This window comes from Melospiza melodia, chromosome 3 (genome assembly GCF_035770615.1).
Source record: "Melospiza melodia melodia isolate bMelMel2 chromosome 3, bMelMel2.pri, whole genome shotgun sequence".
NCBI classification, from domain to species: Eukaryota; Metazoa; Chordata; class Aves; order Passeriformes; family Passerellidae; genus Melospiza; species Melospiza melodia.
Genome location: NC_086196.1, coordinates 23,433,851 through 23,448,039, shown reverse-complemented (window position 1 = coordinate 23,448,039; position 14,189 = coordinate 23,433,851).

Here is a 14,189-nt window from a genome sequence, read left to right as displayed (position 1 = left end):
TCTCCTTCTCCTTCTCCTTCTCTTCTTCATTTTCTTCTCCTCCTCCTTGTGGCCTCCTCTGGACTCCTGAAGGTGCACATCCCTCTCATATTGGGGGGCCCCAGAGCTGGATGCAGTGCTCAAGGTGGGTCTCAGGAGAGCAGAGCAGAAGGGCAGAATTATCTCTCTTTACTGGCCACACTGCTTTGGATGAGCCCAGGACAGAGCTGGCTCTCTGGACTCTGAGTACACATTTGCTGGGTCACACTGAGCTTCTCATCCACCATCACACCAAGTCCTCCTCAGGACTGCTCTCACCATTCTCCACCCAGCCTGTATTTGTTTTTGGGATCACCCCAATCCAGGTGCAGGACCTTGCACTCGGCCTTGTTAAATTTAATGAGGTTTGCACAGTCCCACCTCTCGAGCCTGCCAAGGTCCCTCTGGATGACATCCCTTCCCTCCAGTGTGTCCACTGCACCACACAGCCTGGTGCCATTGGCAAACCTGCTGAGGGTGCCCTTGATCCCACTGTCTGTCACCAACAAGCATGTTAAACAAGGTGCTGGTCCCAATACCCAGCCCTGAGGACACCTCTTGTCACTGCTCTCCCCTTGGACATGGAGCCATTGACTGCAGCTCTGAGTGTGGCCATCCAGCCAATTCCTTATCCACCCAGTGGTCTGTCTGTCAAATCCATGTCTGTCCAGTTCAGAGACAAGGATCTCATGTGTCAAAACACAACCTGATTGTACCTATTAAAAAACTTTTTTTTCTTCTCCTACATACCATCTTTTTGGTCTCCAATTCATGTGTCAACAAGGGCTTCAAGGCTTTTCATCTGAAGAACTCTGCTGATTTAGATTCTCTATAACCAAATTGTGGTCCACATAAACAATGGTAGGATGTTGTACCAATTTTCTTAACTAATAGTTACCTCCCATTGTTGGGGTGCAAGAGGTTGATAACTTCAAATTGTAAACATCATATATGCAAATATATATACTTTAGGACTCTGTGATCTAAAACAAAGCATTAACATTTCAATTTCTACTTTTATAAGAAAAATGGCAAGATTTAGACAGATAATCTAATAATTTTTTTCTCCTTCTTTTTCTCTTTCTTTGTATCCATGTCTGTTTTTGTCAGGAAAATAATGTAATTCAGCATGCTAACACTTCATTTGACAGGATCACTGAAGTGATGAATTTTTTCTGTTTCTCAGTTTAATTTTCTAGTGTAGTTGAGATACTAAACTTTCCATATTGGGTTTTACATGGGAAACTATAAAGTATTATTTATATAGAACATCAGTAAGTTCTGCCCAGGTTCTGTCTATTTCCTTTGCCTCAGTTCATTTGATCCAGATTTCTGCTTGTTCCCCTGTTGGTGCACTCTTCTCATCTGTGTTTGAGTGCATTTACTTTGTGGACAGTTTTAAGACATTCATTGCTCTGTGGCAAAAATTGTGGAAAGGCTGATCAGTGTTTTCCTTTGGTCAAATGACTTTCAAGTGCTTTCTTGGCTTTCAGAAAAAAACATGTATTTGAGCTCTTTGAAAGATGACAGTTTTGCTAGGAACTGTCTGAAGCAATTGCAGATGCCACCAGAAAAATGAATGTCATTTAACTTTTACATATGCAATGCAGATGTTGATAAGCAAGATGAGTCTGCCAGGGCTTCCCTTGGTGGTCAGTGTAGCAGAACAGGTAGGCTTAGGGCATGAATCACCCAACATATTTTAGACAAGGATTCATTAAATTTTCTAGGTACACCAAAGGATCTACTTGTTCTACTGGAAAAGTAAGTGGAAGTGTGGCAGTGAAACTATATGTCCAGTCTGGGAAGAGTGAGCAGAGAAATGAACCGTCTGTGCAGGCATAGCAACAGTTTTATTACTTATTTTCAGGAACCTATAAACTCTGTTATAATAAATCATAGTCTATGGAATAATTTATTTTATTAATATGATTTATCTACACTGCTAAGAATTTTGCACATAGACTGGATGAAAAACTGTCTGCATAAAAGTCATGCCTTGCTGTTTCAGGGATTGAAAGACAGATGCATTTTTACTGGAGAGAAAATATTAAAAAGTTTCTTAGAAAAATTTTTTGAAATGGTAAGAAAGACCCCTGCTGAACATTGACCCGAGACCATTTATCTTCCATCTTTACTGCACCAGCACTGGAATTTGCATTATCTAACTTAGGATGTCTGCAGTTCTGATGTCTGCATCTGACTTGGAGTCAAAGCGGAGGTGGTAACAGACAAGCCCAGGGTTACAGATGTGGCATCATGAAAATCTCTGCTGTCAGCCTGCAACAGCTGACACTGCAACACCAGAGTACACTCATGCTCAGCCTGACACAACCCAGCCTCACCAAGTGTGATTGTGCAGGGTGGAGCCACACCAAAAGGTGATGTCACCCTGTGCTAACTTGCACTGCACTCCTCTGTGCAGAATTTTTCCATTCAAGGCATTAGGATCAGTTTCACACATTTCTCTGTTGCACAGTTTTTATTTTCTCTTTCTATTTAACAACAATCCATACTTTGCAACTTTCATCAGCACAAAGTCTGTAAAAGGTGATATACCTTGCATTTCTCATCTGCATATCTTTCATATACATGGATCTTAACCGAGTCCTTCTAAAATGATGACTCACGATAGGAAAAGAATGATTTAATTTTGAGGAGCTGGAAATAATAACACTATGGAAAAATATTTCTGGGCCCAAAAATCACTGCACCAGGAGGTGAAACTGTTTTGCAGGTCTTGTGTGACTAGCCCTGGATGAAGAAATTCAGAGTGAAGAAAGCCACATAAATGAAATTGCATGCTGAAGAGGTGCTGGCCCTGGTCTTCTTCAAAGAGACACCAAAGTGAGAGCCACTCTGATGACAGATAAGCAAATAGCATTCATGCTCTAGAAGTTAGCAAGCCAGACAGTAGGCAATCAATTGGGCTGGAAAATCCACAGTGAACACAGTTGTTGTGCAGGTCTGCAAGATTATCAAGCATCTCCTACTTTCTTGAGATTATGAATCAGGGTGGTGCCTGGGGAGCAGAGGAATCTGAAGCGGGGGATGATGAGGTTGTGGTAGGGAAATAGGTTGGGCGCATCCTGAGTCTGCATCCTCTGAATACAAATGGGCATATTTGTCCATGATGTAAACCTTGGCTGATCAAGGAAGATCTACAACACTCACAGGAAACATTTTTCTCTGACTGTTTTGTATTGAAGGGTGGATGGTAAAACTTGGCCTTTTCTTCCCAAACACAGAAACCAAAAAGAAGAGATCCAACTTATGGTTTAGCAAATGCAAGATGAATTGATTTTCTTAAAATTCAGAAGGCACACACTCTATTAAGCCTGGTCTGAATGAAATAAGCATGCCATTGTGACTGCTGTGTACTTTTAGTTCAGGTTTTGTGAGGCCTGCTTTAGGCAATAGGAAAAGCATGGTAGTAGATTGGTAAATTGAGTAGGCAAACATCTGGTCAGTTTCTGTGGCATTGTTTGGTTAAGGGAAACACAGGATCCCTTCAGAATTGTGTTCTCAGGAGGGTTATTTGCTGATAGTCAGTTTTCCCATTATTGACCTTGGAAACAATAATCGGTTTCAAATTAACTACATTCATTACTGAATTCTCCTTGGTTTGAGGTCAGAGTCCAGAGGCTAGAGGAGGGTTTGGAAATATCCAGGAGTACAGAACACACTTTGGAAGCAAAGAGAACATGCAGCACCCATGCAGGCTACTTCTGGGGAATGCTCCTTTTGCTGCCACCTACATGATCTCAGTGCACACATCTAGGAAGGGATCTGCAGAACAAAAGACCTTCCAAACCAAAATACTGATGTGTATCTACTCACTGCTCAGCCAGAACAGTCTCTCTGAATTCCCTCCCCCTCTCTTCCAGCCCTTAGAAAAGGGATATATCACTCCAGGCCCTGCTCTTTTCGAGCTGCCAGGGAGCGCAGTGCCAGAGGACGAGCTTGGGCTTGATCACCTCAGAGGCCTTTTCCAATCAAATTGATGCTGTGTGATTCCATGACAAGTAAAGGACAAGGCAGATGGGGCTGCCTGGAATTAGAGACCAAGTGCATGGCTGGTAAGGGCAGCTAGGGTTGAGGAGGGGACTGTGAGTCAGAACTGAGGACCAGGGTGTGTTACAAGGACGTGTGGTCAAGCTTGTGTTGTATAAGGACGTGTGGCCAAGCTTTAAATGAAAGTGTTTGTAAAGAAAGGTCTATTTTCCACTCAGCATTGTCATTACACAGCAAAGCTATTCCTATGCTAAACAAAACTGCCAGGGTTTGCTGCTAACATTAGTGTACGGGCACTCTGCACACCGGGAATGCACTCTGCAGTTGTCCATGCTCAGGGAGAAAAGCCGAATTGGTATGGTAGAACAACTTCACAGGAAGTTCATTTTGCAATTTAAATATCCTTGTTGAAAGCAAGCAAATAAAGAAACAATGAGCAAGTATGTATGTGATTAAGAATTCCTCAACACTTTTTGTCTTGGTAGATGAATGGGCCCAACCTGCCTTTTCCCAGTGGGGTTTGTGTGCAGGTACTCAGAGTTTTGCTGGTTTCCCGGCTGGCTGCGTAACCAGGCTGGTAAGGAACGTGGTGAGAGCTGCTGTTCTCAGGGAAACGGGGAATTACAGCTCTGCAGCCATGGACATTTGAGAAATTCCAAGGAGGAATTTGAGCCTGAGGGAAAGCTTGTTTCTTTTGCTCCACGACTCCTCAACTTGTCTAAAGAGCTGATTGATAACAGATGCACCTATCTGCCTTTCTGGATTTATTGAAGCATGTTGTTTTTCTGCAACAGGATTTTCTCCTGTGATCTCCCCAGGATATTTCTCCCTTTACTGTGTATACTCATGGTCAGCATTCTTTGTGGAATAAAGAGGCTCTGGAAGTCTATTATCTCTTGTTTAACCCATTTTCTTCCTTAATCTGCATTCATCTTTCAGTAATTATGGAGAATGCAGTTTTCTAGGAGCTTCCATCAAAGGAGATTTTGTTAGATTTTCTTAGTAACAGGAAGGAGAAGGAATTTGGAAATTCTTTCCCTGCAGGAATTCCCTTTGCAAACAGCTTGCTGGGGTAAAGGCACTGCTGCAGGGAAGCTAAATTGCTGGGGATTGCCTGTGAGTCCTATGAAAGGGGGAACTGATGTAGTGGATCTTAAAGCAGGAGGACTGGAACAGTGTAGTCAGTGTCAAACTCAGGACAGGAAGCAGTGGTTATGTCCCCAGCATTGTAATGTCCCCAGCAGTGACAAAGGCCCAGGTACACACAGCTGCAGGTTCCCAACCATATGTACCAGGATGACCCAAGGGCATATCCTCATGGGGTGAAAAAAGCTTAGGAACCTAAGAAAATTATGTGAAGGGATTAAAAAGATCCAGAAGGATGAAAGGGCCATTTTTCTATAGGTAGAATATATATTCTGAGGAAATCAGATTTGTTCCCTTGTCTGCAAGCTGGAAAAAAAAATCCAGCTACTACTAAAAGCCTTCCTTTCTTATGCTAAGAGATTGAAGAAAAGAAAAGGCTGTTCCTTTCAAGTGAAAAAAAAAAGTCAAATTCAAGCATTCCCACAAAGGAAAAATCATACATTTTAAAGTAATATGCTTTAGAACATCCTTGAGCTCCTATCCCCTTTCCTTGATGTACTTGACTCTTTGTAAAGCTGCTCTAATCCCACCCTGTTTCAAAAAAACCCGTGTCTCTCCACACTGAAGCCTGCTCTGCCTTAACCCTCTGCACTCTGTTTGCTCTTCAGAGCTGGGGGTTTTGATCCATTTCAAATATGAGCTGTTTGGGGGGATTATGTCATTCAGGCAACACAAAAGCTGAGTTTTCACATCAGTTTTGTGGTGGAAATATGGATAGAGATGACAAAAGTTAACACTTTGATTGCTGTAGAGGATGTATTCATTATAGGTTCAAGATTGTAAATAAAAAGCCACTTAGAACTACAGCATCACTATGGAGGTTGACAGCAGAGTTTACTCTCTGCAGTGTCCTCTCATAAGCTTGTCATGATGATATACCAATCAAAAGAAAATAGATTAAGGATCAGTAGTCAATCTGTAGGTCATAGAAAAATAAATTATAAACCCTTCTGAGAGGCCTTGTTGTACCAGATAAACTAGATACAAAGAGCTTTGGCTTCTTAGAATTACATCCAACTTTAATAGGGACTGCAGTTATTAATGGGCTGTCACATAATAGTACAGAATGACTTGAGCAGGACTCTACCAAAAGCTCTGGGCGAGCCCAGTTCAGTCAGGTGTTAAATATGATTAACTGCAGTTGCTTTGGGTGGCTTAACATTTTATTTCCAACACCCAGTTTCTTACAGTGCCATAATACACAAGGCAATCTGAAGATAATATGGCTATAGATTTTTTTAAATGACCCAAGAGCATTTAATGGAAAACATTAGTATTAAAAAGAAAGCAAGAGTATGTATGATTATTGACAATATTTAAGATAATGTAATAAGCATAATACAAAAGTAGCATTCTTAGTATGAGGGTACAGTGGTTAATTTTGCCAGATGATAATATGGGGACTGTGCAAAGGTGGAAAACATTCTGAATATATGCCACACACAGCTCAGGAGCAACATTGCTTCAAAAAACTATAGAGACAACAAACTCCTTATTCTCTGTATTGTGTGCTAAATTTCTCAGACTCACAACTGGATCTGAGAGAAACCTTAAGTCGACCAGTGAGATGAAAGAGTACCTTCCTGTCAAACCCTACCTCCAAGCCACAAATTTGGCTTCTGAGCACTGGGTTGGTTCAGCTCTTCCAGGGCTGTACAATTGTCTCACGGTATGTGAGACTTTATGCAAATGACTACAAGGTATTTGTGTCTGTGCAGGACACACCTTGGACCGGTTGCTGAGTGCTCCTGCATTTTCTGCATAAGTGCAATAGCAGTAGCAGACAGGCATCTCACTGAGGGAGTGTGAAGGCAGGGTCTGCAGGTCCTCTACAGCACAGCCACACATTTAACTGCTTGAACTCAGGGCAGTGAGGAACATGTGTGAAATGCTCTGGACCAGGAGTTGACCTGGTGTGTTTTGACAAAAAAGGGATGTACCACTCCCTTATTTTTATCAACAAGGGTGATGGTGCAAGGTGGCCTCTACCAGACAAGAGAGTACAAGGATGATGAGACCTGCCTTCCCGCCCACAGTACTAAATGGTCCTGATGTTTTGATCTGCTGAACAGTTGGGAGTCATGTTTTGTCAAATCTTTTCTGAGACAGGGTGTACTTCAAGTTTCCTTTGTGTCTTGACTTTCAGTAGGAAGTGCTGGTTTTTTGCTTCAGGGGTAGTTTGTCTTCAGGGTTCTTCTCAGAGGTTTCTGATTCCTGAGCTGGGAAAACCACATCTTCACATCTTCCATCAAACTCTCTCTTACACAAGGTTATTCTAAAGGAAAAGGAGGGAAGGGAAGTCATAATCCCATTAACTCCAGCCAGATTGCATAATTATTATGGCTGTCAATGTGCTGTCCCAGAATTTGCCCCTACTCTGGGATACCCTTATACCATTCATTACTGGGAGATCAGCTCCTGCCACGTCTTTTTGGTACTTGCCTGTCCAAATGTTTTTATTCCAATCATTGAAATCTTGGCTAGAAATAGTAGGTGGATTGAGGTCTTCCTGTGTGATCTTAAGTCTCATCTAAAGTTTTTTAATGCTGCATCTAAGTTATTTAAATCAAGAAATTAAATGTCTTGCTTTCATATGCTAGTACTGCTATTTTTATATTAGCAGGCTATTTCTTTATATATGTATCTACACACACACACACACACACACACACACACACACACACACACATTTTAATTACAGTGGAGCTTTCAGAATTACTTCAGCTTCAAATGCTCTGACTAAGATAGATATCTGAATTTGCTATTCTCATGCAGAAGTTGTCCCACAGGATCAAATTATGTGATTTGGATTTGTTATAAGATTACAAAGGAGAAACCTCCTGTCAGGATCAGAGTGCTGCAAAATATTTGCATTCCTAAGACATTGTGGATTGCCTAGGTGGAGCTTCTAGCAAGTATTAAGCCACTTCTGAACTCTCTGACTCTGATGCTGCCTTTGGGGAGACTGTCATTCAGTTCTTAACTCTGTTAGAAATTTGGGTGGCTGACAGGCACAGCACGGGGTTACTTGCCCACCATGGGTACTGGCAAGTGCTCAAATAAGCATTATTGCCTGCAGGTTTTGGTTCTCCAGATCCACTGTGCTTGTCCACAGCTTCACAGCTCAGCAGGACAGTAAGTTCTGAGGACTGTGTGACTCAGGCGAAGGGAAGAGCAGACCTTTACAGTGGCATGTAAATATGCAGAAGGCACGGTGCTAAACTGCACCTGAAGGTTACACCCACAAACCAAATGCACTGATAGAAGCATCCAAGCAGGTAAGCAGCCTTGTTACCCATGTTAATGCAATCTCATGATTTGAAAAAGGTAATAATTTTATGTGTTATGTATTGATGCATTCTATTTATATTTGCGTATGGCAATGAATTCTGGCTAGGTTTCTTAAGGAAGATACTTTTAAAATAAGGGGTATAATTTTGAAACATATTGTGTAATAAATAAAATATTGTGATTGAAGGAATTTAATATCAGAAACTATCAATTTATTCTGCTGTTTTTCTTGGTTTCAAGTTGTATCCTTTCAAATTGCCACCAAAGGGCATTCAGGGGATCTGGCTCCAGCTGGGGGCTATAAGCACCCCTCAGTGTGGCACATTCCATGTCACACAGCATGGGAACAACATAATAACTTACAGCCTGACCCTCCCAGCTATCCTGCAGCTTCACTTGGCCCTGCTTAGTAGTTTTTGTTTTCCTTTTGTTTTATTTGGCTAATAAAGGCATCCTAAAATTACTTAAAAATTGTACTATTTTACATTGCAGTGCAATTAGATAATATTAAATTAAAATGGCCTTATGAGATGATAGATAAAGATGTTAATTTTGTATGTTTATATATTTGGCCAGGATGCAACACTACTTCATGCTGTAGATGATGATAAAATTGCTTATTGTATTAGAGAGACATTTATAGGAATATCCCATCAGTGAAAAAAACCCTTTAGAATGCTATAAATATGCTTGCACAGGGGGGTTACCTGCTTAGCATTATTGATTTTTCCAATCAATAGAGCAAGTATATTACACAAGGCTGTGTGCAGTCAAGGCTTTAGCATGGTTTAGATCTGTTTACACTGGTTCAGCTGTCAGCAGGGCTGCAGATGGATGTTTCCTTCCCAACACAGCTGGAACTGATGGAGATCCAGCACCTGGTTGCTTGTCACCATCCTGCAGCAGGTTACTGCACCCACACCTGTTGTGTAGGTGCTCCTTGGCTCATCCCCTTGGATACTTCCCTGGAGGTTGCCTGCCAGCCTTGCTGGCACCAGGGACCTGTTTGGGGTCAGTCTGGCAGAACTGTGGTGGTCAGTGATGAAGGGCTGGGGAGAAATAATGACTGTGAATGGAGCAAGTGTTTGCAAACTTAATTTGTGCTTCTGGTGTAAATGTATAGTCATAAAGCAAACTGATAAAAATAGTTCTAAGTCGATGTGAGAGAAGCCACACACAAAAATTGAACTTGTTTGGTTAATAGTGCATGAAATAAGTCCATATAGCTTCTGTATGTAGGAAAGAGGTCCTGAAGGGATTTTACGTGACTTGCCTGCTGAAAGCTCTGCAGTGGTCAGGGCACAGCACTTAGAGCTGCATTTTACACATGACCAGTTTGAGCTGGGAAATCAAATTTCCCATATTCTGAGGCTTTCTTCCATATTTTATCTTTATTTCCAGTATTGTTTCTCAAATATGTGTCCAGAACTTCTCTATTAGCCCCTTTCTCTATGAAAGTGTGTGATGTGCTCTGCTGCCTGACCAACAGGAGCTACAGTCACTGTTTATTATTTCCTCATCGGTAATTTACCAAATTTATTCCTCTATTTTCAGTTTACCCAGAATTTGTATGACCACCAGAATGCTTTCAGACATTAAGTTCTTCTGAAACATATTTTTGACACTAGATGGATTTTTCTACTATTTCAGGGACCTGACACATTTGCAATGCAATCCAAATTATTGCCAGTCATAAATAAATTCATTAGGAATGCCACTGAGTTCAGCACATGTCTTTGTCTTTCTTCCATCTAGGTCATGTCAAGGTGAATTTGCATCTGGCTTTTTTTTTTTCTTTTCCCCCCTCACTTTTAGTGTGTTTTGGAAGGGATAAGCATGACATGTGGAATCAATATTCAAATAATATCAAGGAAAAGAGATTATACAGAAAAGAAAGAATGCAATTTTATCAGGTTTTAGAACAGGTATCATGTTACTTGCACTGTGCCCAAACCATTTCTTTTTGCATCTGAATTCAGGTCAGGTACAGCCTAGGATGCTCAAAATGTGAAAAAATAATGCACTTAATAAAAGCAGAAAGTATAGTTATACATATACTGCCAATGATTCTCATCTGTGGATGTTCAAGTAGAAGATCTTTTGCATGCATAAAGTCCTAAAGTAAGTGAAAATCTTTAATTCAGTAGAATTGTATAGTATGGACTTATGAATACTGTTTTTCTTTTTCCTTTTTAATTTATATATAATCCTGTCTAGGATTATATAAAAAGGACACATTATATATATAAGGACACATGTTCTGTCTCCTGAAAGCCAGAACTCCTCCCAGTGTCTACTAATTTCTTTATGAATCCAAATAAATCAACCCCACTGTGCTTTTTCTCCTAAATGGCTTTGGAGATTTCTCTTGAATACTGTAAATGGTATGGAAACTCCTGAGATCAATATTTTGCATGTTGCCCATACCTTCCGTCATTAAACCTTATTTATAAACTTCTGGGAACTGTATCTATTACATTGTCAAAGGATACTTCTCTGGGACTGTAAGCCTCAGGAAACAGGGCTTAGGTAACATGTTGTTTGCCTACCCATCTTGTCAGAGCCTCTCTAATAACTCTAGAATCTGTAAGTTCATTTCAGTTACATTTGGCTCAGAAACAGAAAACTTCAGGCTATGAAGTTCCTCCAAGTTTTAAGAAACATAACAGCTCAGTAAAGGAAAGACTACTTCCTTCAAACTACTACTGCGACTGAAAGGCTGCAGCCTGAGCTCAAAGGTTATTTATTGTGTTGGGTTTGCTGGCAGCCAGCACATGCTCAGCTCAAAAGCAGCCCCTTGGTTCTCACCCAGCTGGTAGCTGGGAGGCAGGAGGAAGGAGCTGTGGGCACAGGGGGAAGGGAAGATTGATGATGGGCAGAGAACCTGAGGTGTGGACATGGGGAAAGCGTAAGGAATGGGGCACAGATCCAAAGAAGCCAGGGCTTTCCATTTCTTAAGAGCAGAACTTGATCTCTACTTGGGAGTAACTAGAGTCAAAAGCAACACATCAAAATTAAGCAGACTGAAGTGAGCTTGACACCAAAATGGATTTTTAGTGTGACCAGCACAACAGCCACCATTTCAACAATTTTTCTTTATTCTAGTTTATCTTCTTTCTCTTAAGCATCCAATTAATTACATACAAAGGTTGGGATTACACTACTGAGAACATCTTGGTAATCTGATGCCAGTCCACTGTTATTGTTTCTGTTACCATTGATAGCACAAATATTTCTATTTCAAGCATGCTTACTTCTACAACAAGCATGATAAAATTACAGCTCCCAGTGTTTTGTCTTATGCCAGAGAATCCATTGCAAGTGATGGACTCAATGGGTTATATGAAGAAAACTTTGTTTGCACTAGCAGCTATAATTTTGCAATAACAAAGTACTACTAATAAAGGAATGGTTAGTACTCAGAGTGCCCACAGTTACCATTTAGATTTGAGACAGCCCTATTAAGGATGTCTAAAGATGATTGTTCCTGCTTTATAGCCAGAAGAACTGAAACACATGATGCATTTTTTCCACTTTCCTAACAAAGTGGTTTAAAACAGACTCTGAGTTAAACATGTCTCTGTTAACTTACTATTGAAGCTCTATTTAGAGTGTACTACATGCACTTCCTAAAAATTGAGTCTTCTTACTCCGAGATGACAAACAAACAAAAAAAACCCCTTTCCGTGTTTTATTTTTTTGCTTTCCAACAGTCCTGAAAAGCTCATGCATGTGTAGCATCCAAATTCCTGCAGTTCCTCAGAAGTCTCAGGGTTACTGGAGGAGCTTGTTTTACCACAGGTTTACCCATCAATAGAAAAACTTCAGTCACGAGAAAATGTTGGTTTGGATGTCATGGTATCAGGCTGGGTCTGTGCAGAATCAAACACAACAGTTTCAGATGATGGAAGATAAGAGATGAAAGCTCAAGTTCCTGTGACACTCCATCACACTAAGGAGAGGTCAAATTTTAGAATAACATTACAGACTGCTGGTAAGGATTCTGCTGGAGAGTAGAGCTGTGCCCAAGGTGGCAGCGTAATTTTGGCTTTACTGGCCTCAGTTTGTTTGCTTTTTCTGACAGCTGGATATACAGAAGGCGCAGGAACTTCCACAGCTGCACTGCCTGCTATCTGTCTGTCATTTGGTGTAGCTCTTGCAGATGCCACATATGAGCTATAGGTTACCGATGCCTGCATTAAAGGTTAGAAGAAGTAGCACTTTTTTTTGATTATTGGTTTGTTAATCCCTTTGAGATCCATACTGTCTTCTTGCTGGCACTAGCAGATGGGAAAGAGAAAATGCACTATAACTTCTTCTACCAAGTCCCTAACAATAAGAATTTGATTATTTCCACCTACAGCATTGAAGAAGAGAGCCATGGCAAAGCAATTAGTCCAGTAAGATGAATCCCATTTCCTTCTCATTCTTTTCTCAGAGCTTTTCTGCAGGTGGTGGTTTGACCCTGGCCAGCCACTAAACACCCACCCAGCTTCTCCCTTACTCCCCCTGAGGTGGAATGGGGGAGACAATTGGGGCAAAAGCAAGAAAAAGGCATGGGTCAAGCTAAAGAGAGTTTTATAAGGCAATGAAAGAAAAAAGTACGAAGAAAAATAAGTAAGTGATGGAAAGGCACACACCACCTCCCACAAGCAGACTGATACCCAGCCAGTCTGCAAGCAATGGGAACTTTGCAAAACCTCCCCCCCAGTGCCAGAAGTGGGCATGGTGTTACACAGTGTGCAGGATCTCTCTGGTCAGCTCGTGTCAGCCTACGTGCTGTGGGGGCAGAGTGAGAAACAGAGAAGGCCTTGATGCTGTGAGAGCACTGCTCAGCAGTAGCTTAAACACGGGGGTGTTATCAACACTGCTTTGGCCACAAATCTAAAACACAACACCACACAGGCGGCTGTGAGGAAAATTAACCCCCTCCCAACCAGACACAATACACTACCAGAGGCTACAGGAAAGCAAGGGCACTTTATCCTTCAAGGAAACATTAATGTGGAAGTTAAATGTACTTCAGCTTGGGTGCATTGATTTAACACTTTTGATTGTTCTAATTTTACTGACTGTAAAATTGGAGAGACGGTAAGACAGAAGCAACTGATGAGAAGTTAGCAGCAAGGGCATTTATGTTCTGTAATATGAGTGATTGTGAATGCATCATCCCCATGTTCCTAGTCTTGTTTCTGCATCTTCTGAGAGGCCACAGTCACCTTCTCCTTGATACTTCATCCAGCCAAAAGCACTGTAGGGGTTTGACAGTAAAGTTTTTGAGGTCTGGTAGCAAGGGCTTAAAAAATATTTTTTCTTGGTCAGTCAGAGCTTAAGTCTTTTCTAAATATGGCATTAACAATAGGAATTTGACTCAGGACATTTTTTTCCCTGATTTGTATTGGCAATTATGTAGCCTGAAGTATAAAACGATTTTGGCCAGTTCTTTTTTTAGGGTGGTTGAAATTTGACTGAGTGCAAATTTTTTACTGGTTGATGGACAGAGCTAGTGAAGCTAAGTGATAGTTTTAGTAATACTTTAATAAAAAATTCTCCTAAAGATGGGAAAATATTCTACCTTGCATTACAGGTAGAAAACTTGCTCCCCGAAGAAATATAACCATGTAGGACAATGGAACTTCTGGTTTCTACTCTCATTAGACCATCTGGCTTTCTTTTAAAATTCAGAGTTGCTCAACTTTTTCAGCATTGTGAGCCAGCAG